The following is a 27,151-nucleotide window of genomic DNA, read 5'->3' as shown; positions in this document are numbered from 1 at the left end:
TAGATTACATAGTACAGTACAGCACAACGACTCACATTCGATACTGACTATATGCACAGCACAATACTGCGCCCTGGCAGATTCCACGACAGACTTAGGATCTCAATATCGTGGAGCTCCGCCTTTTTACGTTTCGCAGAGGCGCTAATAAATGCGTTTAAAGCACCCTGTCGCGAAGCCAAATACGCCTGTGGATGGTGCCAAAATGAAGTACGTAAAGTAGGGAAAAGAAAAACAAAGTGTCTTGTTGCCTACTTCGTGCTACTGCACGACATGTAGAGCGTTTGACTTGCCGTGGTGAAAAGTCGCATATATGTGCACTGTTGCGTCTGAACTGTCTCGAAGGCTTGAAATGTTCGTGTCTAGTAATTAGAGAACAAAGCAACGCAGACGTAATATTATTAGTTGATGCCGCTCAGTGACAACTCTAGTGTCACATTTACGTCTTTCCTGTTTGCATCAGAGACGAATATAAAAATGGAAATTAACAATGTTAATCGAGAAAGGCTTTCATGAAATGACAGGCTTTTCGACAGCGACAGGTACGTCACAGCTTTCACACTACAGGCCGTTACCGACATCCCTGTTTGTTTTGTTTTTTTGCACACTCACGATCCAAGTCCTTTGCACACAACTCTGAGTACGAGGATATCCCTTTCGAAGTAACCGCTTATCGGGGAACTTAAATTTGAAATACGTCTTGGTAGTCTGTTCATTTTACTTTTCGGCTGATACATAATACCGAAGAGTTCCCTTCCGTGGCGGTATTCGCCCTATTCCTGCCCATCTCATTAAAGCAATGAACTATCATGTACAAATGACAGCTTATTCCTCCCATCATACTCATACTCCTCTTCCCACATTAGAAAGCACTGCAAGGAAGAAATTGTAAATTTACGGCTCAAAAATACTCAAAACTGCGTGCAGCTAATATCATTTGAAGATAACAAGTACAGGCAACACTCAAAACTCTTAACCTATCGATGGGTTCAAAGGCTGCTGAATAAGAAAGCTGTGCTGCAGCGTGACATCATTCTTTTTAAATTATTTTTATAAGGAAACTTCCTCTGACTTGTTTGCTTATTTATTCTCTGACGAGTTAAACCGATGCCTGTCAGTTATAGCATGACAATGCGACAGCGTGATTACCTTGCTCGCAATAAAAAAATACCAGCAAGTATAAGCTTGAACATGTCCAGCTAAATGTATCGAGGATGCATGCCCTTCTATTATGAAAAAAAGAAAAGAAAAGTGACGCAGGTGTTTCAATAATCACAGTGTGAAGAATAGACAGCGTTCTGACAGCATCAGAAAGTCACAACAGCTGCAGTGCCATACGCGCAGTGAGACTGGGAATTCATTCGCGTGCATGTAATACAAGTCTACGCTGCACAGAAGCAGCTGAAAACCAGGCGATCATAATTCCTGAAGCATTCAACAACAGCGCCCCTAAACAACCACCAGGACCAGCAGCAAAGGCAAAAAAAAAAAAAAAACTCGGTGAACTAGCTGTCACAGCGATGCTCGCGCGGCACGCAGAATCTGACATGGAGAACGTGACAACCAGACCGTGCGCGCTTGCATAGGTTCCCGCTTTTGAAGCGCCTCCCATAGACGCGCACGTCAGGCTCTCCTCTCAAGGCGTCAGGTCGAAAACACAACAGCGCTGACAGTTCTTTGACACGCGCTGCCAAGCGAGAGCTACGCGACTGCGATGCATGACGAACAAAACAGGCGAGGAAAAAGCCAGTGCCCCGAAGGCTGAGGAGCCGACTGGGAGAATAGGAAGACGGGCCACAGGCTGCCGCCGCCGCTACTGCGGCAGCAGGCGCGGCAGTCGCGTCCGCCGCCGACGTAAATAGGCCCCGGAGAGAAGTAATTAGGTGCGCGCGCGGGCGCCTCGGATGGGCGTTCGGCCAAAAAACTTCATCCTCAGCGCCGGAAACCCGGCCGGCCGCGCTGGCTACCAAGTGACGAATCATGTCCCTGATAAATGGCCGCCCCCGAGAAAACACGATTCTGCCCTTAGGGCTTCTCGCCGCGTTCGTTGTTGGCCGCACGATGGCGCTGCGCGCGCCAGCGAGGCCGAAGCTCTTTGCCGCCAGAACTCTCTCCAGCAGCGGGGTGCAGTGTGTGCGGTGGAGGACGCAGGCAGACCGGCACCGTAGCCATGCGAGTCTATGTACACTGAAGAAGGAAGGGGGGGGGGGGGGGGGGGGGTCAGTGTGCGCGCCCGCTAATTGAACCCGAGTGTCAGCCCGGCCATTAGTTTGATCGAGCGAACGCGCATGCGCCTTGCGTACTTCCGTTACCATCTACGAGATTAAAAAGTGTGACTTTGCGCTGCAGAGAGAGAGAGGGGGGGGGGGGGGCGTACATAGTTCGTATACGCTGTGTGGGTGACGCATTTTCTCAACTGACACTTGGACCGCTGTGCCGTATTTCTATGCCTTCTTTTTTTGTGCGTTTATTAGCCGAGTAGGTACTGCATCGTTTCCCTGCCGTCATGCTTGAAGAGAGCGAACGAACTCATGCGTTAGCCCACATCTCGCATTTCTCGTCGAATACGCATCGTGACGGGAAGAGAACACAGGCACAAGAGAACAATAACGCTGTTATTAAATTATCAATAACGTAACGCTATAGTTCCCATGCAGAGGAATTTCTAAGCACTCAGAAGCATAAAAAATAATTGAATTAGTAGAGATGGATATGGACACTCCATTTTTATTCCTGCATCGAGCTTGGCTTAAGGGATATGATACTAAGGAAGTACATACATTACCTGAAGGGTTCATATTTTTGAAAGATTAGAGAGCCCAGTATTGAAATTGTCATGTTCAACGACACACACGGCGCGTTGTGCGGGGCCTGTTCAACGCATTAACACTGAACACTGTACACAATTCGAACGTTTCGAAGCTCGCCAGGATATGCTTATTGGAACCTCAAGAAGCAGTCACAGCTGGCATGTAGCCGCCGCGGTGGCTGAGTGGTTATGGCGCTCGGCTGCCGACCCGAAAGACGCGGGTTCGATCCCGGCCGCGGCGGTCGAATTTCGATGGAGGCGCAAGTCTAGAGGCCCGTGTGCTGTGCGATGTCACTGTACGTTAAACAGCCCCAGGAGGCCGAAATTTCCGGAGCCCTTCAATACGGCGTCCCTCATAGCCTGAGTCGCTTTGGGACGTTAAACCCCCATTATCCAAACCAAACCATAGCTGGCATGCGACAACTTCGTTCCCGGCGCTGCACCTTTACATTTTCGAGAACAACTGGGGCTGCAGATCTGACAATTAGAACAAATAACTCGTTGTGAGCCCGTCATTTAATCATGGGCGTGGAAATCTTGCATCGTATACAAGGAATCGCCTGTGTCTTATACACGTAGAGTGAAGGAATCTGCCTTACTGAACGGTCTTGCATCATAGAGCGAGTGCAAATATATGAATGTACGCACGCGTGAATGCATACGTGGGGAGTTTTTAGGCTTTCGGTGCATGTCAGCGTAAGATACAAGTGCTACAGCCGTCTCATTGCGCGCTACTGCCCCTGTGTACAAATCAATGCATACATCACCTGCTTTCGTAATCCTAGACAGCGGAGCTAAATAGTTGAAAAACACGAACGGAGGGAAAGGGTTAAGCCTAATGTATATTCCCGGTGCACTTTTTCCAATCTACCGGTCAAAGGAGTGCAAGCTATTTCGCAAGTTTAGAGCGAAGGAAGCGCGTTGAAGTTTGGAAGCAAACAATCCGGAGCGCGTGTATGCATAGTCTCTACCCGGTGGAGGTCTGCGCCCCGTCGGCAATTGCATTACATTTCGCGAATCACAATTGTCTGCCTCGTGCGGGCATATATCGCCAACGCCGGTCGGTCTGCGCGCACCTAATTGTTATACACGGGCACGCACCGAGTATAACGCCCAAGGCAAACAGCCCGAGAGTCCAGTTCGTGACCTATCGCTCGGCTACAGAAGCCAGGGCAGCGCGGGGCTCGGTCGACGCCGCTATGTAAACATACGGAATCTGCAGAGTTATCGGGTTTGCATAAATGCACCCTCGGCGGGGCGATCAATTCTGCATGACTTATGGGTAGGTCGTGTCCGCCAGAGGGTGTGAGCAACAGAGCCCGCTGTCTCTCGAGAGGTTCAGTCTAACGTCGAGACTATTGGTGATAAAAAAATTGCTGCGTTCCAGCACTGATTTGAAATATCCCCGGCCTGCTGACAGTTTCTTCAGAAACTGGTGGTTTTCTCAAGGGAAAGTATGACACGAAAAAGGGAAGGGGCGAGGGGGAGGCAAATTTGAATACCAAAATGAACACAGAATAGAAAACACTCGATTAAATGCTCTGAATTTTCGAGCAGAAAATGTTTAGCAAAATAGCCAACAGAATTCTTTCAGGCATGGCACGTATTTTTGGGTCACTTTTTATATATATACCATAGGTACATATATATCGTTGCTTTCACGATACTATGAACCCCGAAATGTCACTGCGCAATTAACAACTGCATATTGTGCAATTGTTTTTCATTCTGCCATGCATCATGCACGTATATACGTAGAACACAAGAATATGCATTATTCTACATGATACAGAAGTCGTTTGTTATCTGTGTGTTTTCACCTTTTTTTTTTTTTGCTGCACATAAGTTACTTGGTATCCAATCCTCTCTATTACGCCCCTATCCGGAGGGCATCAAGAAACAAACAATGCAAATGAAAATAAAGTGCCAAAATCAAAATTCTTTGTACTGTAGAAGCAAATTTGCAGTGATGTGTGCGTATAGCCGAGAACCCTAAAGAAATAGTGAGCCCTAGAATTACCTCCAGAGAATCGTCATGAACTTATGAAGTAGTGCACGAAAAATTGACAGGCAGACAACTGAACAAGAACAAGTAGACCAATGCATGTGATATGGAGTAAACATTCTTATCGGTCAATCATTACGACGCTGTTGCAACTGGATCCACTAAGCACAGTCGCGTGATAACGAATTCTGTCGATGTAGCGAGCGTTCTGAACGCTGATTACAATGCTCTCATGCCAGGAGACTAACAGAGATACTCTCTGCTCCCCTCAGAAATTTCTCCAAGAACAACAAAGGTAGATATACTGTGACAAATCGCAAACATGCTGCCCTTGTAGTTGAGCAGCTGGGTAGAATCATGGAGATCAAAAGAGAAAACGCTGTGGCTTTAGATATAAGTAGGGGTCGGATTTTTCGGTTTGAAAAAAAAAACGATAAAAGTACGCCGAATTAATTTGTGATAGTCGGTTTTAACCGAAAAAGGTCAGTATTCTTGACACACACGCATCAGCTAGATGGCTATTGGCCAGGAGCTAAACTGAGTCGAAGGTAAAAATTAACAAAGTATAGAAGCTAAGGGAATGGCAAGGCGCTGGTACAGTTGGATTAACGCACTTGCGCGCTTTGACGCATTTTCCGCTACCAAATAAACGCCAGTGCTGACCGGAAGGCTCCACAACCTTGCCGTCTGCTGACGAAGCGCTCTTTGTTCGCTGTCATATCACCGGGCTAACTCGGCTGAATAGATTCCTTCCCTGCACGTAAAAATACTGGCGTGACAACATGCACAGGCGTCAAGAAAAATGGTCACGTTCTTGTTACCGCGGCGGTTCAGCGATAGCGCCATCGCTGTCGTAGAACGCAGAAGACGGAATTCTCCGCCCTCTCCCTCAATACTGAGCAACAACTTAATGCTAACATGACAATCAGTTTCTAGAAGTAAATTTCCTCTTGCGCTTTTGCTTGACGGCTTAACATTTTACTGCCGTTACTTTTTATTATTTTTCGCCAAAGCAACGCCTTCTACAAGAACCGCGTAAGTACGATCATTTTTGGGCTGATTACTGGTAAGTAAACCGCTCCTGATGACAAAAAGGCCAAGACAAACTCTAAGTTACTTGTCGCTACACAGACATAAAACACCTAAAAAGTACGCCAAATTTTGAGAAAATAAAAACTTAAAGCTGCGTCCCTATAGATATAAAGTAACCAGGGAATCACGCTTTAAATCCATCTAGCATACGAATTCTGCGTTTGTTTTGTTATCAATATATCAGTCATTCATGCTCTACGTGCACTATGTTGTTATATCTGGTACTTATTGTTGTTTTTAAAAGTGTTTTTCCAATATTTTCATTATACCTTACTCCCGACAGCTTCTTTTATTGTTTCTTTTCATAGCTAGTTAACTATAAACATGAAAGAGCGAGTCAAAAACGGTAATAGGCAAGAATTTTGAGTGGCTGAACAAAGTTAACATGTGCTCTGGCAGATAAATGTACGGGTGAAGATTCAGCTTCGTAATTCGCGTTTTCATTTAGAGCCATGCACGCAAACAGTGCGCCTTTGGCAATGGTACACACTGAAGAATTCCGCAGAAACATCAAGATATCACCCATTAGTCATACTTTAAGCTGGTGTTCTCTGCAGCAGTACGATCGATGCGTTATGCTATCAAGAGACATGACAGTTGTATACAGCACGCTTGAACATGTACGATTTAGGCGCGTGAAACGCTAGACTGCGATGTAAATATTCTACGAGGAAATGAAACATGAAATCGATAAGAGATTGAGAATACTTTGATGAACTCACAGCTGCGTGGAGAAATGAAATCTCGCAATTTACGGTGATGTCATTCAATGAAAACCACACAACCTGACCATTCGGTGGTGGGCAAAACGATAACGCGTCCCCGCATATACACATTGGAATGAGCGCGTTGGCCATCTCTGCATACATCTATACCTATTTTTCATCGAGAGATTCGCCCACACAACGTGTGCGAATAAGTGCTACGATTTGGAATAAATAAACACTATACGATTAGAATACGCTATGACAAAATATAAGCCTTGATGACAATGCGCAAGCTTTATGACCATGTGAATCATGTGCCTGTGCTATACTTCATCTACGATCGTAAGCGCTACACTTGTCCAGGCGACATCCACGTTGCTGTTATTTATTTTTGCATGGTGTCTCTTCGGTCAGTAGCAATTCCGTTGTCAATCAGCATGTATTGCAAAACACTGAACAGTCTCGAGTATCTGTGTATACTTCAACTCTTCATAAAATCTCCCTGTGTCAGAGCATAACAAGTGCTTGCTTGTTCACTAAACAAATTGATTTGCTCTCTCTCCCTTCATGCCGAGTCATGTTGCTGACGCGCTCTTTAATTATTAAACTATTCGCGCCCTTCAGAGAACTCTTAAACTGTAACCGCCAAGCGCTTTACTTCAAGGTTCGCACTAATTATCCTACTTGTTACCCCCCCCCCCCCCCCCCTCCCCCTTCCCCCCGCAGCTGAAGTGCGCTGCAGCGCTGCTTTGTTCTGTGACACTTGTCAGCTACTTGCGATGACCCGTAACGCTATGAGTTCATGAGGTGACACAGCACCGCCTAGCAGTGCGCGATTCTATGCGAACGATGCTGCGAAGTAACGCTCGTCAGCACTCCAACAAAAACGCGGTCTTGTCGCTGTCCCTTGTGCACTATTCATTACACTGATTGACAGAATGGCTTAAGTACTACAATAAACATACGCCCAGTTGCAGTGGAAGAGACTTTTACATGCGTTCCGCATGTCAGTATACAGCTGCGCTATGGCGGATATTAGTTATCAGGACGTCGGGTGAATTGTTGTTTGTTATCCTTTTGTTAGAACCATACGTTGCACAGAAAGCCTCATGCATTAATTTTCCGGGGCCCCAAGCACGTCAGTGTGCAGACGTAGTGGAAATCATACCCACAAAGCAAATATCATGCTCGATATTCTCACTGCTCAATACGCGCTGCTCTCCATATCACAGAAACTATAATGACCTGGTAGTTAGGAGAACGGGTTCAGTCATTGCTTCCCCTGCCAACTTCAACTTTATTTTTTCCAGCAACTTATCGAGCACGTCAGGAACGTACGCAAGGCTACAGCTAGCTTTAGCAGGAACCGGGGTTGGTTTTAATAAGATGTTTTACTACTCTGAGCATTATTCTAAATAGTTTGGACAGCTCACAAACTGATGCACTCGAATAGCAGATTACACGGCTAGTTGCGCACGTAGGTGGTGAAAACTGGCCCACCCATCATTCTATTTTTCTTAGTGGTCCATATTTGAACGCGCGCACATGCTGTATGTGTACTCTTGGTTAATTTTTGTGCGCCTTAGAACGCCCGAGAATATGCTGCTGCGTGATTGTTGTTTTTGAGATCTGAATTTTACAGTGCAATTTTCGTATTCTGGTAACGTAAATGAAAACATTGAAAAGTCGCTTCATTATAGCCTGAGAAGTCGTTTAAATCCGAGCAAAGCGCTTTATGAGACGCCAATCAGCTTATCGCGTTCAGGACATAAACACTTCGACATATTCCTATGGTCCAAATTAAACCAAGCACTGCATCTTGGTAACAATGGCGTAGTTTTCTTTGGCTCTGTCACGAAAAATAAATAACCGCATCAGCACTAATGCTGCAGTTGTTGTGATCCGCCTCATGCGTTTAATTGAACGCCATAGGAACTAATAATTTTGCTCAACGCGGTTATGCTTTACTCATGCTTATCTTTTAACTACATAGTGTTTGCAAAAATTTTCTTGCGTAAGCGAAGTACATGACCTGCACTCGTTTGTAAACTGGATAGCCACAGATTGTTGCATGCGGTTGCAAAAGAGCAATAACTGCTTGTTTCTTGTAACTAATCATATGGACGTTCAAAGCAGGAAGGGTAATGCTAGACAGGAGCTGATAGTTGCTTAAATGTTTTATACTTTAAAATACGTGATAAACGATAGTCCGGATCGCGATAGAAAAATAATTATTTTCAAGTTTTGTTTAAAAAATGACAATTATTTGTTGTTTTGAGCTTCAGGCAACATAGTGGGGGATATAAAGCTAGGAAGTACACATCGCTTTTATGGTTATTAAACCTTCTCAACAAGCTATTCGAGGATTGAGGAAATATTCTGCGAGTCACTTAGCTCTGCCATACTAGATTAGGAGCGGCATTTTATACAATGTGTTCACGGCGTATCCTTGTACTAGCTCAAACCCCCACCTGCACTGCTCATTCTCTCATCATTGCATCATAGGATTAATTGTTTACGCCGTCTGTAAATCAAATTCTTACAAATAGCAAGAGCAGAACTGAAAGCATTTACCTTACCGTGGTCTTTTGAAAACCTAAAATAATAAAACGAAAATATAAGCTAATTCCTTAAACTATATTTTTCTGACGGCATTTATTAACGTCAAAACAAGCGTGTACCTGTGATGCATGTTTTCATTTTGAGCAACAAGAGCGCTCTTTAACCGAGATTAAACACATAACCATGATGAATATCTATGCGTTTCGTATACCAAAACGAAATTTCCACTAATTTGAAAATTTTGTACCCGGACAGGAAATTTCGTCAGTGTTGGACACGTTTTGCCCCGTCATCTTTCTCAATAACGCTGAAGGCGTAAACTAACCGGCTTTTTGGCGTTATGTGTAAATGCTATTGGTAAGGATTTATAGATTGCCACCATTAGCACCACTAATTGCTGACTGTGTGTTAGGCGACTTGTATTTGTGTGAATTTGGGAGGAAATGTAGTAGCTAGACTTGAAACGAAAGCAATGCCGGTTCAATAAATGGAAGGGCCTGGCCGACCGCCTAGAGTGCATGCGTAACCGGAGTCAGTAAGCGAAAGCACCAGTTCTTTAAAATTTTGAATATCATCGTTCATCACCGTAGCGCGCCGGTTGTTTCAGTAAACTAAACAACTTACCCACGCTTCCAGCTGGAGCATCGTAAGCACCCTATAATCCGAGGGTTATATTATTAGCAAAAACAACTTCGCCAAACAACTCACGTAAAGGAAGCCGCAGTAAACACCACACCACTACACCGATGCATCGAGCGGCGTAACGCTCCAAAAATGCGAATTCCATCACTTACCGTGTACGGCGGGCAATATTATCCACAGTCGGCCGCGAACAAGAGACAGTTGTAGGCTTTCAATTTTTTTTTCTCACAACTCCCCGCGTTCCGCTCGGGACCGGAGCGCGCGATGCGGACGACCAGCACTGTCAATCTCGTCGGAACCGAACCGGCCCGAGATGCTCGCCATTTTCTCTTTCCCCGCTCCTCTTGGCGCGCGTTCGCTTTGCTCTATTTACTTGCTCGGACGAGGCTGATGAGTGAAGGAAGGAAAGAAAAAAATTACCGCGCCGGACATTCTTCGGCCTCCAAGCTGAGCGAATTTTGTTCGCCTGAGAAAGGGCGAATTTTTGCTCAATAAGTTCGTACGCGCGTCGTCTGCAGCTGAAAAGTGCCCGGATTTAGATTCGAAACTAGGCGCTTCGGCCGAAACGACTTTCTTCTTTCAGCCGCGCCTCTGACTCCATCGCTCGCTCGTTCTCTCTCCTTCTCTCTCGCTTTCTCGTCTCTCTTTCTCAGCCGCCTGGCGTTCGTTTCATCGAGCTCTTTTCGCCAAGAGCGAGCCAGCTGGTGCTGTCGCCTTCACGTGCAAACAACGTGACAAGTAGAAGCAGAAGCCGGTCATGCTTTCACAGAGCGCCTCACTGCCTTTGAAGACCACTGAAAAAGAAAGCTAGCTGAACTCTAAAATTCCATTGAACTTGTGAAGCTAATTAATAGCACTATCGAAACAGAACTTATACCCTTCCGTAGAAGCTACTTGAAAAGAAAAAAAAAGGTGACAAAATGGGAGCGCGGCATTTTTAATTTGAAAGATCAAAAACCTCTGAGAATAAAACCGATTAGAGTATAAATCGAGAGAAATATGACTACCCTGACTGCGATTACGAACAATGAGAGATGTAGTATTTGAGCGTTTCTCAGGGGGCTATGAACTAAAAAAAGAAAGGTAGGCGGATCCTTGGAAGCGGTTACTTCATCACATAAGTTCTCAGGACCTCATTTGCGGGCTTAAAATAGAGGCACATAATTATGGATCGTTATAATCTGGACAAACTTGCACACATATCGTGGCTGCAAAACGCCTAAAAAGAGCCCAAAAGAAAAAACCGGCCGAGCTCTGATCCTACTGCTGCGCATTGCAGGTACGACAGTTTAAAGTTATTCCGTGAAAAATCATCTGCAATGTGTCGCAGAAATCTAATGGAATTTTTTAGCCAAATTCCTCGTTCCACACAGGCTTGCAGTTTGGCTTATTTATTTATTTTTTGCCTTAGTACGCTGTCAGAACAGCATCAGCGAAGCAACAAAAGACATACATTAGAGTGACAAAATGCAACGTGACAGCTCTGACACGAATAAAGATGTAAGTGCTTGAAAGAAACGTTGAAAATTGGAACAATCTTTTTTCGTTTTTTTTTTCATTGCCCAGAAGAAGAAAAAAACAGCCAAACATTATAAACGGAGTTTTGTTTATAGTATCACTTTACTACGCACTGTAAAATTTCGTCTAAATGCTAAGCACCTGGAGCCGTCCCACTGTCGCAAGGTCTTTGTAGGAACCAGCCGCTGACTTCGCTCTGTCGGCTACTCCGAATCGCTACATTGTCTGCGTCATGTGAAAGAATCTGGTTGCAGTCCAGTAACACGTGTACTAAGCCGTTCAACAGGCTTGCGGGAGAGGCGTGCGAACCCTCGTCTACATGCATTCAAAATTCAACGCGGGAAAAAAATGAGCAAGCAAGTATTTTACAAGCTGGAACCCAGCAGTGACGAGTTCGACTTATGCAAGGCTATGCGTCTATTATACTGCACACAGAGTGTCACCACCTTTTACTGAAAAGGCTTTGAAGAATATTTGTTTCCGAGCAAACTATAATTACTTACTTATTGATTCACAAAAAAAAAAACGTTCTCAATGAAACCGTGTGGTCAGTTTTTTGTCAAATATTCGATATTTTTCTAGAAAAAAGAACAGGAAAAAAATGTTTATTGGTGCTCTCAATAAATCTTGAAATTCTACGTTGTCAGACAGGACGCCGGAAGTATACAAAATAGTGTACACCATCACTATCATCTCAATACAACGCTGCAAAAGCCTTGACCGAGACAACTTCAAATACACTTGCGATGGAGGATCCTAGAATACAACACCATCACCAACAACGAGGTTACGTTGACTGCAGGACAAACTTCCCACCCACTGATCGCCAATTAGTCCCGTTCTTCACCAGCCACCACCACTTAACCTCTAAAACTCCCTAATCTCCACTGCTTACCTGACTCACCAACCTACGTTTGCCTTCCCTCGGAATCAGTTGTTACCGCTACGGCAGGTCATCAATCACCTCCTTACCGCATTTCACGCTCTGACCAAACAAAGCATGCACGAAAGCATAGACTGATATCTTGTTGTCAACATCCACCATCTGCTGACCGCTACCCTGTGCTCCACAATATCTAGAAGCACCCTTGAAACAAGGAGACGTATTTACGACTTTGCCGCTGTAACACTGGAACCGAACCCATAAAAGCACTCATATGCCATTTGAGACATATTCTCATCTTCTATAGCAATTGCTCTTTTCGATGGAGAGCAAGGGAGCAGGGGAAGTGGCGGAAGTGAAGAGTGCAGGATCATGTCAGGCCGCCCACAGAAAATAAAACAAAAACAGTGGCATTGTTTAGCTCCCCGGGTAAACAGAATAGAGGATTAAAATTATCCTATTTTAACCCACACACACACAAAGTCTGAGTTCGTTCTTGAAATGATAATTATTTATGCTGTGTTTTTCCCCCTGTATTATTGTGGTTGAGTAAGTCGTGTATCCTGTAGTTGTAATGGAACTCCTTCTGAATCGCTCGCTTAGCACTGTCCGGACTATCAGCCTTGATTTAAAAAAGAAAGCAGCACTACAGAGTTGCTACTGCTACAGCCAAGCATTTCCACTGAACAAGCAGTTTTTATGTTTACGGCCCATATATTTCTTTTCAAGATACATGCGCTCAAGAAACTCTTGTTCGAGTACGTAATGAATAAAATGAATAAAGATTTATGGATTAAAAAAGTTGATAGGGGCTTACAAGGGACTATACCCCTCTACACAGAATATGGAGTAACCGCAAATAATTTTATGCCAAGTAGCGAATATCTCTAAAGAAATGTTCGGAATACCCTTACAAATATTGCTTTAAAAGTCTGTAGACTGTCCATATACTTCTGTCTATAAAGTCTATAGACTGTCTATAGACAAACGCTAGAGAACAGTCTATAGGCAATAAAAATCCTACAGACAGTCTATAGAAAATGTATAGATTTATGGTAATACACTTTTAGTAGACTTTTATCTATAGACAGACTACAGACTATGAACAGACAAAAAGGAATGTCTACAGGAAGACAAGGGTCTATCAGAAGTCTATAGACTGTCTACAGACCATTTTTTGTAAGGGTAGGTACTTTGGGTCAAATATAACGATGTTTCGAGCCACGGCTGAGGCACCGTGCTGACAATAACCGCTACTTGTTGCATTCTATGTTTAGAGTCAGCAGTGCATTCCCTATTCTTTCTCAGTTTTGCTCATCTACAGCACGTTTGACTGTAATGGGGTGATTGCAACGCAAAGCCGAAATTCGATCGTCAAGGGTTGCTTGAATGATCGATATAACATTCTTAAACCTAACGAATTTGAAGATAACAAAACAGAAGGAAATAAAACAATCGAAAGGGATTCCCTGTACAACGACGCACCAACCAAGACAGCGACCACTCAAAAGAAGGCCACTAAAACGAACATCTGACTTTAACGAACGTATCTCTTGGGCCATTTTCCGCATCTAATAATGACCACCACATATTTTTTTAGAGAGGCCTTTACGCCAGCGGCAGTGCCGTTTCCTTTTAATTGTGAAATTTTCAAGAAATAAAAAGCCACTTATAATACGACGCGCACTGAAACGTTTATGCCACGTAGATGAGCACATTGAAAGTGATTACCATTAGAGAGCGTTCTGTTTTTTCGGTACAGTCATGTTTGTAGCCCCAAGTGCGCGACGAGACAGCCCAGGGAGATGTTTACGCCTCATAACAAATTCTACAAATAACGACAATTATCTAAAAAGTGCTAGAGGTTTGCATTCCCGCCGCATAGCCAACAGGCACAGAGGCATATAGATACTAGCTCTGTAGTGGCAATTCACTTTCTAGCAAATAAATACAAATAGCAAATAAAAAAAGGTTAAATTAGGCGAACATTTCTTTGCATGTTCTTCTAATATCCAAGATGCCTGAAAAGGACCGTCATTACCGACATGCGTTAAGCTGCATATAGTATGACGAGACTATGTTACGAGAAATTAATTGCGCTGCTACAATTATTTCTCTCGTCTTTAATGCTAGCTAGCTAGCGACGCAATTAATTTCTCGTAATATAGTCTCGTCAGTATGACGCAGTGAACTGGCGATAATTCTATTTGATCGAGCCCGTCACAGTTCAACAGCACAGTGTCGCGTTCGGTGCCTTGTCGAAAAATCCCAAGAAGTGCGCCGTCACGTGAAATGCTCCCACCTGCACGCATTCCACCTAACAGTAGGCAGACAAGAGCAAGAACAAGGCGAGCTACTTGTTCTTGTCTGCGCCATACCCTAGAAATCACCACACCACAGAAGCGGCGAACGTCTGCTTTCCGCCCCACGCAGGCGCGCCCTCCAGTGGCGGGAGCCTTGCGTGGCCAGTATACGTGTCTATAAATTGCCCAGTTAAGCGGTTATTCTTCGACCGTAACCTACCTGAGTCGACGCCACAGTTAACCACAGCCTCAAACTCGTTTTAAAGCAATGAACTGCCAGCTCCTTATTATGCCGGTTGTGGCCGCAAGAAGCGCATAATATATGACCGGAACATAAATTACGTGAAACCGTGAATTTACTTACGGCTGCTCCGCAAGGTTAAGGTTGAGCTCGGTGATGTTTGACACCCTCGGCTTTCTGAGGTTTGTGGGCGGACTACGAATTTACGGCGTGCAGTTTGAAGTCAAGTAAATTGTTCAGTTGCCGGCTGAAGCAGTACCCGCGATGCGTCCGCTGTACGCCTTGTAGGTGAGCGCAGACATATCGATGACGGCGAGATATACAAGAAATAATTTTGTGGAGAAACAAGAATAATAGCGCTTGTTATGCCGCGAATAATACGCCGGTGATTTTTTTATCACTCAGCGAAATAATTATCTCCTTAAAAGGCTACTAATTCGAAATTTCAGAAGGACAAATCCAGTGAAGGTGTCTGAAGCTAACAACCACTATGTTCACCCGACACTAAGCCTGTCCCTTTTCGCGAGGACAACGTAAATGAGTGTATACTCTCACGCCGATACACTTATCAATAACTGTCGTAGCCATTTCGCGCATAATCGACATAAAGTAGGGAGGAAATTATCATCCCCACAAATACGTTACCGATTTGTTGTACCAAGAACATTTGGCCTGTCAATTAGAATTGCCGCTGATACGCAAGTAGTTAAGCGAAGAGGCCGTGTGTCAGACACAGGCCTCTGGAAGATTCGGCGCGCGTGGCTTCCTGCGTATGATATACAAATAACAAAAAAAACTAAGTTGCGACAGGTGCACGTGCATTGCTCAGCATAAGGTATTAGGTCCCAGAATCAGCCGGTTAATTAACAAAAGTTAGCGCTATCAGCCACGTGGTAAGCAGGCGACATTAGCCCTGCAACCCGACCTTACGAGTTGCTGACTGTAGGACCACATTTCAGAAAAAAAAAAAAATCATTTCGAGGAGCCAATCGCTTACGCACGTGCTTAGACGTGGCCTAATTCGTAAAAGTGGATCCTCGCACGTAAATTAGACGGAGCGACGACGTGCTAACGACACAGGAGCAATAGCTGTATACCAGCGTGTCTGGACGTTTTAGCTGCCCGCTTTCACCATCGATGCGCTTGGTTTAAGTGCTTGGCTATACTGGCCGACTACAAAAGAAAGTGGCTGAGCAGTAGTTTCACTACGTGCAATTGCTACGAAAAACTGTATGGGAACCAAGGGAGCTCACCATGAAAAAAAGAAAAGAAAAGTGAACAAATTTCTCACTGGCTGAAGGTTCCACCGTATTATAAGGTTTCCTGTATATATACCGCTAATAACATTATTACACGGATTCTGTTTCTGATAAACGATGTATACCGTAAAACATTTTCACTTACTGAAGTCAACTCTAATTTCCACATTAAATGTAGGAGAAAAACTGGAATGAAGAGAAGGAGCGGTCAGGGGAAAGAAAAAATAAACCAGAAATGCGAAGACCCTGACTGAACTGTTGTCGCTCCAGATAGGTAAGAAGAGAAGTAAATAGAACCTGCACGCCGCCAGTAACAAGTCACGCGCGCCTCGTGACAGGCTGTCGTCACAACGTTCTGGCGCAGCTGAATACACACTGAAGCCAACGGAAAGGGAAGGACGAAGAACCACGTATACTACAATGTATACTGCAAGGACACACGCGTTCACACGCATAAGTGTGGTGAGGAGGGCAAATCGAAAAGGAAGGGGGGGGGGGGGAGGGGGGGGCGGAAGAGGGGAAAGGCGTGTACTGCGTTAAAAAAAAAACAGTGGGGGCGAGGCAGGCACCGAACACCCGCAACACACCTCAAAAAAGGGGAGAGAGAGCCGTAAACACGCCGTAATCTTTCAATTAGGTGGCGATCTCCGGCGGTCGTAAAATTCGGCTCAAATTTATTATCGACGGGTAGCCTCTTTTATGGTTGCCCATAAAAGGAACCTCCTGGGCTGTCTCCTCGCCGCCGCAAGCCGACCCTTGCCGCCCAGCAGACCGCCTGTATACGCTCGCTGTATCCACTACTGAAAGCTATCGCCCACTGAGTGGTCGAAGAAGAATACACGTGTTACTCGGCAACGGCTTGCGAAGAAGCATGCGTGCACACGAGGAGCGCGGCACACGGATAAGCCTCGTTTTTCGGGGGCGGGTTCCCGCACGCTCCGCTCGGTGAGGAGAGGGCGCTGGATTCGTGGCGTGCACTCTTTGTCACGCGTGGACGCGCCCGGCGTCACATCCACGCTGCGTTACGTGACATCTCCATTCCATTTGCGCCCCCTTTGCGAAGTAAGCGGGCATAAGTTTGCCCGTCCAACCACGCGATTCTGGATCGGATAGCTTGCGAGAAACGGACGCTATGCGAGAGGTCCACATCGCTCACTGACTGCTGAGCGTTAAGCACGGTTGCCACTATATTTACAAGGATTGAATGGTGACCCTATAGGGGAATGGGCTGAAGGGCGTTTCGTATGTTTTTGACTCAACGCAACTTATAAATGCCGAGTTCAAGCGACTCCGAGAGACCACTGTAGCAGCGATCGTAAGGCATGGTCGCATAGGCGGGAAACCCTTACAAAAATTTCTTTAGGCAGTCTATAGAGTGTCCACAGACTTCTGTCTATAAAGTCTATAGGCTGTCGACAGACAAACCTTAGAGAACAGTTTATAAGCAATACAAATCCCATAGACAGTCTATAGACAATCTAGATTTATGGCCATACACTTTTATTAGACTTTTATGTATAGACAGTCTATAGAGCATGAATAGACAAAAAGAAATACCCATAGGAAGGCAATAGACCCTATAAGAAGTCTATAGACTGTCTGTAGACTATCTTTATGAGGAAATACCTCCAACGCATGTAAAACCTCACTAAAGTCTCCGCGCTATTACTCTTTATAGGGCAGGTTCTCGCGATAACAGTTGAGGTCTGTTGTGTTTAGTGGAAAAAAAGAAATCACGTATTTCAGTTCCAATTTTTGCCACGCAAAAATATAATAGTCGGACACACAGACCGTAACTTATAGTAGCGTGTTTTTTTTTTTTTTTTGACAGTTGAAGTGATGCCGTTCACTACCAGAGCAGTTTTCGTTTAGGCACTTGCGAAGTACACGGTTCGAATAGTTCCGCGCGTAGCGCACGTTCGGAAATAATTTTAGATCTTCTACCACTAAGTGACAGACACACTTGACCAAACGTATAAACGCTTCAAGGTGGTACAGTATATATAACTCCATGTTCTCGGCGTCAAAGCAGTCACCAATGACCAACAAATGTACGCAATAAAGAACGTGTTTGCACGTGAGATGGTGCTTATCCAGGCACTCCCTATACTGCAGCTGACCCATCCTATATATATAGTCAGCCACCACTGCAGGTTTCCTTGACATAACAAGCGAATAATGCTTCTTTCTGCATGCGGCACATAATTGGTGTATATTATCTGCTCTATACACCGAATTCCACCTAATATCTGGCTATGCACTGACAACAGCTTATAATGAGCTAACGTTTGCGCAGCGCTGAAGTGTTTACGCTCAGAAAATTCCGAATTAATCATAGAGACCGAGGAAAACTGAACCAGCACCACTTGTGATTAGTGAGGTCTAGTCACTTATGTGGTCTAAACTAGAATTCGCATCACTCTTTTCAAATTCACATCCAGCTTATCTTTGTAATTATCCCGAGCCCGTTTAAAACCGCGCGGCCAGGTTATCAGTCTTGTTATGACGTCAGCATTTCCGCCTTAAAAAAAAAAAACAGCATCCAGTTTATTGCCCTAATAATCGCTCCGTCGTCGCATTTCCAGCTTGTCTTCATTCCGTAAATTTTTAACAGCCCCATGCGCGCCGCAACTTATATTTTTCCTTCAGCATGCATTACCTGTCTACTCTCATGCATTCACACTTTTTCCAGTTTTCTTTTTTACGGCCTTCCAAGCGATACTGCTGCCATCACTTGCTCATATTAGTTCACTGAATGTGTATAATACTATGCAGTGTCACAACAATGTCTTCCCTGTACTCACATCCCTTGTGTATATAACGCCCCTTCCTGGGGCCTTTAAGGGAATAAAATGAAAATGAAATTAAGCGAAACGAAAGCATCTGTGAACACTAATGCACATATATATAGGACCAATCATGGCGGCTTTGTGCGGTGCTCGAATAATACTACATTTCTTTGTGCGCACAAGCGCTGTGCCTATCGTCTTGCAAAGCTCTCGGAAGCGGATAGGCGTGCAATTTTGGCGGAAAGAAAACAAGTTGAGATGAAGCCTATCGCTAAGCCTATCGAACGAAAGCTTAAGCTTTCGTTCAAAGTCTCATAAATGCATACGCAAGCATTTTTCAAACCCATCTTCGCGCTTGAACAAGTGGCAATTGCTGATTTTGTCCATACACATAACCTGCAGTGTAAACGCTATACACAGCTCACGGAGAATGTTCATGAATACGAAATGAACTTTATCCTTTTTTCGAGAAACAATTGCGGGGAATTTTCTTTTTTTGTCTCTCGGCGTAAAGATCTGTGTCTAGTACCGTAAAAGTACGAGCAGAAGAATAATAATACGTTCCGAAGTGGCACAACTTTATTATTTCCCCTCGCCCCTGACGACTAAATTATGCAGCCTGCACTAATAAACAAACTAAAGTTGTCGGGGTACAAATAGATTAAACTCACATCGTCTGCTGCGATACGTTTCTGGTCACAACCGCCGCATGTTTCTAGCAACACATGTGTGTTTACACCATAAATATACTCTTAAATCAAGCCTCAACTAACGGCCCCTTCGGTATTGAACTGACACAGCCACTCTAACAGACGCTCCTGCAGAGACATTTCTTTCCGTCCGGGTAATCAACCACCTCTTCTGTTAGATTTGGGTCATGTTTGTGAATGAAAATAAAATGCAGGTTTTAGTGGGAGCTATTCAAACACGTTCAACGTAGATTGCATAAAAATGTAAACTAAAATTACAAATCATACCGTTGCATAATCGTGATTATGATTGAATTTCACTAAATGTTGTATTTTGTTGGATTTAATGGCGCACAAGCATCTAAGGATATCATGCGCCAAGCACAGGGTGTAGGAAATATTGCTTTGTGCTGAATTTTACAAACACGTGAAAACCCACCGGTGGTGTAGAGGGCCTAAATCTTTAGTTCATGCTTTTAATAACTTGAAAGGAGAGGAACTTTAGAAATGGATATTAGTGAAAGCTTTAAAGAGGGTCAGTTATAACCTCAAACTTCACTAAGTGTTACTTTTTTTTGTGAGAAGAATCATGGCTTCATCCTAAACCGAACATCATATATTCAGGGAAAAAAAAAAAAACAGAGTGAAATGCAAATATAGAATAGTCCCCGCGAATTTCACTGCCCAAATAGGAACGCAAGTCAAACGCTGACTTGAACCGGTTTGCAATTGCTGATCACCACACTTCATTGGTAATTCATGTATTCGAAGTACCTTTCACAAATGAGAATATCTGGCTTAGCTGACTCAGCAGTTGCAGATACATCTCTTAGCCGAGTTTGAGGCTTTGAACGTGCATGATTATCAAAAGCAGGAACTTTACAGAAAAAAGAAATTTGACGACGATTTGTGCAGTGTTTAATCTTGCACCAGCCTTTGCCAGACGCCGCAGTAATTCAAAACATTTACCGCATATTGTCTTGGCAACATTATCTGCGGCTATATTGATGACAGGAAGAACAATTGTGTTTTATTGCTTCTTTTACTAGAGATGTATATGCCTGAATTAGCTATCTTCAACTTCAAGAAAAGACTCCAGAATTTTTTTGGTGCCGCTTAAATTAGCATCAAAACCAAAACGAAGTTGCTGGTTTCACAGCTATTATATCCTGAGTGCCAGAAAAATTTAATCGACTGTACCGTTTTCCCTGGACAGCCAACTGAACAGATTCCTTCTTGCATTCTTTCAGATTCCGCGCAGCCGTGGATTTTACTTCAGTATAATAAGCTGTCTCCCGGCTGGTTTTAATGAAAGCGACCATAGCGTAGACGCTGAAAAAATCCGCTCAGATATCGGTACAACTCTGGTATCAACGCACAAACACCTGAATTATCATGCAGCGAAACATGCGACAAAACTTGCCTTATCGTCGCGCCAGGCCTCGAAGAGCCGTCGAAAGCAGCGGCGAGAGTGAACGGTGTGCCGCTGGCAACGCTAGACTGAAGACGAACTCGGGGAACTTTTGACGCGACGACCGTGCAATTGACAGTCCAGTCTCTCGCGCACCCCAGGAAACTTCACCCGAGTCCGTGTCGTGTCCGCTGTCGTCGTTCGTGGTCTCCGCGCCAGTCTACAACAGTCTCGGCGAAAACGCGCGAGCAACGTCGCGCCGCAAACGCCGAGCACGTGTGTTGTCCAGTCGACCGCTACGGCGCCTTCACCTGGCGGCGTCGGCGTTGATTGAGACCGCAAAGCGCGCCGAGCCACCTCTCCGCGCGCGCAGAGCTCGCCGACCGGCCGCCGGTCACATGGCGTGTTGACAAAACCGCAAGGGTGGCCAGAAAGGAGCAGCACCCTCTTTACCTGAGTGCGCCGGCGACGCTGCAACTAAAGTATGTACTACCCGCGGGGGCTACTCCTCCAAAAAATGACTCGGTTGTAACACGGGAGCCCGCAGCCGACCCCTGCGCCCGCTCGCTTGCTCTCTCGCTTCTACGTTCGTTCCACCATCGCCATCTCCCGCTCGTCCCCATCTTTTTTGCATTGCGCTTTCATTTCGCGCTTCCCCAGCTTCGTCCGCGCAGTCGTTCGTTCGGAGACCGACAACAACGACTCCAGTGATGAGGGAAAGGGAGGAGACGGCTTTCTTTTCTTCCCTCCACCCAGCTTTCCCTTCTCACGTTCGTTCCTTCTTCCGTGGGACGCGTTCGACGTGTCCCTTTGTGTTGTATTTCAATTTATTTTTTCTTTCCAGCTGCGACGGAACAAGGCCCAGCGGCAGAGGTGCGGGCCGCGGGTAGCGCGCGCCGCACCGCCGGCTCTAGCGAGGCGCGTGGCGTGCGGGGTTCCTAAACTAATTCGGCTCGCGGCAGCGGCAGCAGGCCGCTTCGAGCGAGGCGCGGTGGAGGGCGAGGCGAACGGCGGCTTTGGATTGGCTGCTCAGACCGGTCGCTTCTCAACGTCGTTTCCGGGGCAGTCTGTAAATCAGCCAGTGAGGAGCGGCCGAGACCGGCCCCCTCCGCTTGCCGGGAGATGCATTATGCAGCGGTGCTGCGCGCGCGCTAGACCGGTGCCCCCACGCGGCCTTCGGGAGAAGCTGGTGAGGCGCTTGAAAGTGCCGCTCGATCGATACTGACGCCAACGCAGCAGATTCGATCATGTATGGCTCTATTGCAAATGCCGTACAGTCGTGACATCATGCTAGCCTTAAAATACATTCATTTCCATTACCATTAGCCAACTATTTTGTAAGCTGAAAGATGAATAACGAGCAACAGTGCACCTCATGCGGTAATCTGCCGCGCGCAGTTCTCAACAATCAGAAAGGCGTATTAAACATCACGAAGGTAATTAGGAAAAATTGCAACCAAGACAGCCACCCTTATTTCACGAGTACCGATAAAATTTTCTTACTCAATAGAACAGACTGTAGTACAGAATAATATACTAACGGCCACTTTAAGGTGAAGCTAGGATTGACGCAAGCGGATGAACAGGCTGAAAGAAACTATGAAATGGGTGCCAGCAATAACAAGGGAGTATTCTTTTTGATGAATTGGCAGAAATGTACAGTCTAACAGCCATGAATGCCTTCTTTCACGGACGCGAGAATAGGGACGCTACAAATGAAATTTATTTCATCGTGTGTGCCCTTTAATTCCGGCATCGTGCAGGGCGTGAAGCTGCTAAAAAGAGTTCACAGAAAAAAAGTTACAAAGGTGCACAAACGACATAGCGATAACAAACTACAGGTGTTTAGGACCTCGCTCGATATCAGATATTCTACATTAACTGACAAAGAACTCCTAGGCGTAGACTGAGATCAGTGACAACCTTACGAATACAATCGCGGAGTTCGTCCACTATAATCAGGGGCAGGGCGTGTAGGCCGGATAATGGAACGTTCTCTAAGGATTTTAAAATCTGGTAAAAAGCGTCACACCATAAAAAGATAGAAGAAACAGATGAACTGTCAAAGGCAACCATAAATTATGAGGTATAAGCAACACAAGGAAGTATGAAATGGTGACGATTGAATAAGCTCAAAGTCCAAAGCTAGCGAAAATAGCGGAGACAATCAGGCATGATCAAAATCAGATGTATGCACTAAGAGAAAAGGAGGACCAGGCATTACAGACGGATAAAACTCAAGAACGAAGCGGCTTTTCCGCGTCAAATGACCCCCTTCCAGCCAATGGCGTCGGTCAATTCTCATGAGTCTGCAAGCGTTCAGTGCAGGGAGGGGGCTATCCCCTTTCATCTGACACTCTCTCCGTTGTTACGCTAGCAGCCTCACGAGAATCGGCCGACGCCATTGGCTGGAAGAGGGTCATTTGACGGGGAAAAACTGCTTGGTTATTCGGTTTAATCTGGCTAGAGTAATTTCGAAAAAAACGGTAACTCAGCTGATAAATTCTGAGTGAATTTCTACAGTAGTTGAAAAAATCACGACGCTAATGAGAGAGACATTGTTGACGAGGAAGTGAACATTCAGGGTTAACGCAAGAGAAAGTACAGGGAAAGGCTTAATTACACGCTAAGCAAATAGGGAAAAAGCAGGTGCGGATGAAGCAATCGCAGAATTGTTCTTGTGCCGTGGAGGCATTGTGCAAGAAAAACTTGCCACCCTGTACACTAAACGCCTTATTATCTCGAGCGTGCAGTTATGCGTGGAAGACTGGTCATTGCCTTAATCAATAAGGGGACGGCTAAAGCCTTGAGGAAATGTAGACTTATTGGCTGACAGCCTGCCCCTCAAATGGTGTTTACGGAAGTAATCGCTAATAGAATTGAAACACCTTTAACCCTTAAGTACATCATCAATAAAGTAACAAAGAAATGGGTCGAACACGATCATTCCTTATATGTAGCGTTCAAGACCACGAAAAAGTATTTAATTCACTAGAAATATCATTAGTCATGCACGCACTGCGTAACCTGGGATTGGAAGATGTGAAAATGCAAAAAAGAAAAAAAATATCGACAAGGACAGCACAGTCACCATTGTCATCCGTAGGAAAAGTGACGCAAAAGCAATCAGGAAGGGGGTCTGGCAGATTAAGACAGTCTCTATTCTGCTATTAATCTCGCGTTTAGAAGAGGTAACCAGAGTTGGAGTTGGAATAGCAAGGAATAAAAATTATTATATAAAACCTTATTAACTTCAGATTTATTAATTACATTGCATTGCTAACCGATAGAAGAAATGCAGTTTTGAGGGTTTTACCCTGTAAGTATAGCCTATCAGTGATGATTGAGGAACTAGCAGGTATTAAATCACTAAGCCATAAGGCTTAATGAGCTTGGGAGCACAGATGAAATATACAGGGTATTTCACCGAAGACTTTACACGATGTTTAAAAGTCGGCTTTTTGAGTTAGAAGAGCGCTTTTTTGCACGGCGCAGCCAGCGGTGTTGTTCATCAGAATACAATTAAGACGTGCTAGTTAGTAGGCTGGTTAACTAATATTGAATAGTTAACTTTTTAACTATTACTATTATGCTCCTTAATTACTGAGAGGCGTGCAGTCCACAATAAGTAATATCCATATGAGTTTCTAGAATTTCGAAACCGCGGTTACCCTCAGCGCTGTGACCCAACAAATTTTGTCTACATCGCGCCAAAATACATGTGCTTTTGAGACGCTTGCAGGCGAAGCAACCTCTCCAGTGCACGTAACTCGTCGAAATAGCCAAAATATGTTTGGCCACAGCACCGAAGGTAACGGAGTTTTCAAAATTCTATAAACTGGTATGGATTACTTACAGAAGGCTTCACGCCTCAGAATAATTAAGCAGCCTAACAATAATAGTTAACAAATCAACTATTGAATATTAGTTAACTAGCCTAATAGTTAGCACTCCTTACCTGTATTCTGATATACTACTCCGCTGGCAATGCTATGCCAAGAAAGTGCGCTTCTAACTGAAAAACCCTTCAAAAATTGTGTGGTCTTAGGTGAAACATCCTGTATACACCGCTAAAGACCACGCACGTACTATGCTTCCGTAGATAGCAGATCGGTAAAGATATAGCTGGCAGCATAGAGGATTTCTATTGCATTATAACGAAAAGGGTGGCATTTGTAGTAGATAAACTTGATAACATGTACAAATTGTACGCGGTACAGCGTACGAATATCCAGTCATGATGTCCAGATAGACGACAACTACCATGAAGACGTGGAACTGGTAATGAAGGAGGTAAAAACGCAGCACGCCGTGCTAACGGGTGCGCCTTCAATGCCAAGGTAGGCAAGAAGCAGGCACGTATTCAAGGGAAAGCTTGAGGGAGCCTGCACCCCCCCCCCCCACCCCCACCCGAAATAAAGTTCAATTCCCCCTCCTCCCCGCAAAAAAAAAAAAAAACATACGTTCCTGGCAAGAGGCATTGAGTAGACCAGAGAGTCGCTGACTATATATGGAACAGGTCTCTGAATAGAAGGGAGGGTGCTATTAGTGGAGCTCACACAACTAAATATTTACGGGAGAACCGGAAGTGGACATAGAAGAGGTCGAATTGCGAAACTAAAAATGAAATATTCTTCGTAATGTGCGCCCATTATTGCATTATGCTGGATGCACGTGGAGGTGCTCTGCGGGGAGAGATGTAGTTACCAGACGTTAGGATCTCGAATTAGCCTAGATTTGCAGAGGGAACCGAGGAAACAATACTGAAGAAGCCTATCAACTATAGCTGGCTGTAAGAGGGGAAAGGGATTTAGATCTAGAGGGATGTAGAGGAATTTACGACCTCATTCCAGAGCAGATATTGCACTTGAACCGAAGACGGCGACCTTGGTGTGAGGCAATCAATGAGTCTAAAAAATTATCATTGAGCGAGCCTACAATACAAGCAGGGGGTATTGTTATACAGGATATAGTAAGTTGCATCAAGAGATGGAAGATCTGACGAACAAACGCCAGAGCTTGAAAGCTTCTAACCCCACAGATATGAGAAGAGGCAGAGCTAAGTTTATCAACACGGGTAAGGTAGCCGGTATAAGAAACTATAATATGAGAGAATAGAGCATGTGCTAAAGAACGCAGGTAGCCGAAGAGTGGCGTGGAGTGAAAGACAGGAAAAAATAAGATGTAAACGCTAAGAAAAAAAAAACAAGAGCAATTTAATTACAAATATTTATAAGGTAGCTAAGGTAGCCGAGGAGTTCTACACCGATATCTGGAATAGCCGAAATAATTAAGACAATAATTTCCGAGGCAGGGGTGCAGAGGAATTTACACCCCGCCGTTAACGACACAGGAAGTGGAACTTTACAGGCGATGCGGAAGGGGAAACAGCTGATGAGGATCATTGATCCACAGATCTGCGGAAGGACGGTGGGGAGGTTGTGCAAGAAAAACCTGACACCCTGCGTATGCAGTGCCTCATGATCTCGAGCTTGCCGGAATCTTGGAAGAACGCTAACATTATCTAAAGTACAAGAAAGGGGATATCAAATACTTGAAAAATTACAGACCGTAACCTTACTGTCCGTCGCTTACAAGGTATCGACAAAGGTAATCGCTAATAGAATCAGAGGAGCCTTACAAAATAATCAGCGAAAGGAACAGGCTGGCTTTCTTCAAGCCTTGTTCATAAAACATAACAGATTATTTCAGCAATTTAAGAAATATTCAAGTCTATAACAGCTGTCTCTTACCGGTACTCACCTATGCGGCACAAACGTCTAGGATAACGGAAAGGGTTCAACTTAAGTTAAGGACAACGCAGCAAGCTATGGGAAAGAAAATGATAGGTGTAGCGTTAAAAGACAGGAAGAGGGAGCAGTGTGTCAGGGAACAAACACGGGCTAATAAATTCGTAGTTGAGATCAAGAGGAGGAAATGGGCTTGGGCAGGGCTTGTAATGCAAAGGCAAGATAACCGATGACCCTTAAGGCTAACAGAATGGATTCCAAGAGAAGGGAAGCATAGCAGGGGGCGGCATAATGTTAGGTGGGCGGTTGAGATTAAAAAAAAATAGCAGGGATAGGGTGGGCACAGCCGGAAAATGAGAGGTTTAATTGAAGAGATATGGAGAGGCATTTGTCCTGCAGTGAGCATAGTCAGTCTTGTGGTGATGATGATGATGATTTTGCAATCTGCTGATTATATTGCCTAGGTCAGTAACAAAAGGGGAATGTGCAAA

The 27,151-nt window shown here is 44.8% G+C and overlaps 1 protein-coding gene across 2 annotated transcripts in view; it reads right to left on the bottom strand.

The window, feature by feature from the left end:
• LOC144093834 (uncharacterized) overlaps positions 1-27,151 on the bottom strand; it is a 229,270-nt gene that overhangs the window by 188,528 nt on the left and 13,591 nt on the right. Inside the window, exon 1 of one of the 2 annotated variants that reach the window (XM_077627554.1) lies at positions 9,970-10,133. The exons of the other annotated variant lie outside the window; for it this stretch is intronic. The gene's annotated coding sequence lies outside the window, so the exon portion shown is untranslated. Of the gene's footprint in view, positions 1-9,969; positions 10,134-27,151 lie in introns of those variants that run through there. 2 annotated transcript variants of the gene reach the window in all.

The sequence above is a fragment of the Amblyomma americanum genome, chromosome 6, assembly GCF_052857255.1.
Source record: "Amblyomma americanum isolate KBUSLIRL-KWMA chromosome 6, ASM5285725v1, whole genome shotgun sequence".
Classification (NCBI taxonomy): Eukaryota; Metazoa; Arthropoda; class Arachnida; order Ixodida; family Ixodidae; genus Amblyomma; species Amblyomma americanum.
The sequence above is the reverse complement of the archived record's forward strand: the minus strand, read 5'-3'. Positions and strand labels throughout refer to the sequence as shown.